Genomic DNA, 3,493 nt, shown 5'->3' on the forward strand with positions numbered 1-3,493 from the left:
ATGGTTGTCTCTACTGCAAGGTGAACTAAGCCTTCCAATGTAGAAATATTGGGTCTTTCTTTAAAAAAATTTCACCATAGACCAATTCTTTCTGCAAAATTTCCATGTGTGGGGTTATGGCAGATTGAATCTGTATTAGCTTGGCCTTTGTATTTGCCTCATCTACTATTAACACAAATAATTTCTTCTAAGTGGGAAGCATAGTTTTAAAATGCTTCTCACTTTGAGTTGGATCCTTAGGTAATTGTATGCTTGATATTTTTAGGTTCCTCTCCAAGCTCATTATCCGTTGGCTGGTTTCTTATGTGAAAATGGATGGGTCACACAATTTTGAGTACAGTGAGAATATGTTCTCAAGTACTGCTTTTACCTTTTCAATCTTTTTGGCCAGCTCAACTTGTGAATGTGCTATTTCAATTGATATTCTTTCATTCACTTTTGTTTGAAACCTCTTTTCAAACCATTCTAATAGTTTTGCATTTGCATCAAGGTCTTCATTTTGTACCTAGTCCACTATACTGGATAGTTGCTCCATGATTGGCTTGGTTTCATCAGGTACCTGCAAGCTAAAAGCATCTAAAAAGATGTCTTTAATCTCAATCAATGCTTGCTTTTGTTTATACTCATTTCTGAGTATCTCTTGCTTCTTCTTCCTCTCAAGTGCCTCTTGCACTTCATTTATCTTATCAATATTCATATTTTCATAGTCATACTTCGGAATGACTATGTCCTCATCTTGTGTAGGGTCTCCATAGTGAATTACCCTTGCAACCTTTGTAGAGCTTGAGCCTAGTGCTGAAATTTGCAATGGTATTGCTTCAGTGCTCAACTTTTGAGGCATTGTAGGAGTCCATATTGTAGGAAAATTTATCAAAGTTTGTATTGCCTCTTGCTCCTTCTCCTATGAGGTCTCCTCCTCTATTCTTCCTTGATCAATTACTGTGATCTTTGGGGGTGCACCTTGTTCTTGTGTTGTAGAGATAGAGGTATCTATCTATCTTTTTTGTTGCCTTGCAAGCTCTATCTCCTTTGTCCCTTGTAACTTTTCTTCAGTCATAAAGACTTGAATTGTGGAGTCAACCTTTGTAGATATGTCTACTACTATTTGTACTGTTGGTTGTCCACTTGTAGTTGTTGGGATATGAGAAGGTGGTTCTTGTGGATTCACCTTATCCCTTATTATGTCTGCCACAACCTTTTACAATTCTTCCACAGTCACCAAGACTAGATTATTACACAGTTGTCCTTGCAGGGTAGTCTAGTGAAGAATCTTTTTAAGATCATTTGTAGTTAGTGGATTTATATTCTGATCAGAATTGTCAAGAACATCTTGAATAGTTATTGTATCTATAGGTGTGGGAGTTACATGTGGAGGACTTGGTGGTGGCAATTGTGTGTCTTGCACACTCTGTTCTTGTTGCTGCTCCTCAACAGTTTCCATATCATCTTTTTGTGTCTCCTTCTCCACTATAACATATACCTTTTCTTTTTCACCTTCTTCCTCCTTATCATTTTCTTCTTCCTCTACATTGTTTCTTCCCTTAAAGGGGTCTGGTTCTCCTTCTTTGATAGTTGTGAGGCCATAAATTAACTTTGACATCTTAGTGGAATTCCTCACAAAATCCTCAATCTTATTTTGTAGAATACTGAATGCTCTATATTTGGGTGCAAATTTGCTCTCATGCTTCTTATTTTCCTTACTAATTTTCCTTGTAGTAAGTTCAAGTATTACTCGAGCCAATGTTGACTCTCTTATTTCTTTTTCCATATTGAGGAAATAATGCCATTTACTTTCTACAATTGAATATAGCTCCTTAGGCATTGTATTTTTAAGTTCAAGTGGAGCATTCTTGAACTTGGCCATCATGGTGTAGACTGACTCTTCAACCATGCTTTGTTGCTCTCTATTCAATTTATTAAAATCAATGCCTTTTAAACCAAATAAGTTTGCATTATCCCTAATGTTATCACATATATTTTCTAAATCAGACTTGGTGGTGTGACTTACCACTCTAAATTGTCCATTGTCATCAGACTCTATTCTCTCTTCATCTGATTCAGGAGGTGCAACATATTTTCTTCTTTGCTTCTTCTAGGTTGGACCTTCCTATTCAATGGCCTTCTTCTTTTCCTACTCCTTGGCCTTCTTTGATGTGGCTCTTGTGCTGGCCCTTGTGGTAGGCTTTGTTGGGCTAGGCTTAGCAACTTTCTTGGGCTTGGCAACTGGTTTGGTGGTGGCTTTTCTTTTCTTTGCCTTTGGCTTGGGTGCTTCCTTGGTTTCCTCTTCCTCCTCAACACCTTCTACCTCTTCTTCATCTTCTCCCATGCCTTGGGTCAATGCAAGTAGCCCTTGATCTTGCTCTTCTTTATCTTCACCTCCCTCTTCATCATCCTCCTCACCTTCTGTTGTATCTTCACCAAATTTAACTTTAAGCTTCTTGACCAGTCTATCCTTTTTCTTCAAGGTTGAAGCAGTTTTAAATTCCATATCCACCTTTGATCTAACAACATCATAAGTGCCAAAGGGTTTTTCACTTTTGTCAATTTCCTCTGCAAGTAAAGTTGTTATTGTTGTTGAAGCTTCATTAATATTGATTTCATAACCAATTGGCCTCAACCATCTCGCCCTTGGTACTATTGCTTGGATGTATCTGAAATCAATGTCAACTATGAAACATATGTCATTGATGTGTTGTTCAACAAGAGAGACATGTATCCTTAGTCTCTGTTTCATAGACTTCTTGAAAGCTTCAAAGTAGCTAGTCATTATGGTTTCAAAATTTACACCCATTTGTTTTATGTATTCATTGACCTACACTACTATTGACTTGTTTGTTTTCCAACTTACCTTTCCAAAAGAAGGGTATTCATTTTGAACATAAAAAAATAAACATATTGAAATTGCTCCAAATTTGCATTGGGATCCCTTGGACCTTCTTATGGCTCTCAAATTCTCCATAATCTATTGTAATTGCAGTTCAGCTAGATCATAAGTATGATCTTTCTTAACAATTTTGTATCCCACATCTACTGCAATACAAGGTACACTGTTGAGTTGGCTTGACTGGTAGAATTTATGAGATATTACTCTAACAAAAAATTCTACAAGAGGATCTTTGATTGTGTCAATAGTCATCCCTCTCTTGTTCCATTTTTCCCTAGTGTTCTTTTCTATGGCTTCTTTAGAATCACTCCTTAGGGTTTTTGGCCGATCTAGGGTTGGGTACCCAGTTACTCTATGCACAATTCTTTTTGACAATTTTATTGGTCTATCTTCCAACCATAGGCATCCATCATGGATTCTACTTAGTACAATTCTTACCTATTCAATTTTGAATACAGTAGGAAAATCTAGAGCACAGGTTAAGCCCTTCCTCTCAATAATTTGAAACTCTTCCTTCAATACCCCATTCTCACACAATTTATTGTATGCTTCCCTAATCTCCATATTACCAATAGCACCAATTTTTTAGTTATAACATCTCCTAACACC

This window comes from Cupressus sempervirens, chromosome 5, assembly GCF_028749045.1.
Source record: "Cupressus sempervirens isolate cs-2001-9-10 chromosome 5, ASM2874904v1, whole genome shotgun sequence".
In the NCBI taxonomy this organism is placed as follows: Eukaryota; Viridiplantae; Streptophyta; class Pinopsida; order Cupressales; family Cupressaceae; genus Cupressus; species Cupressus sempervirens.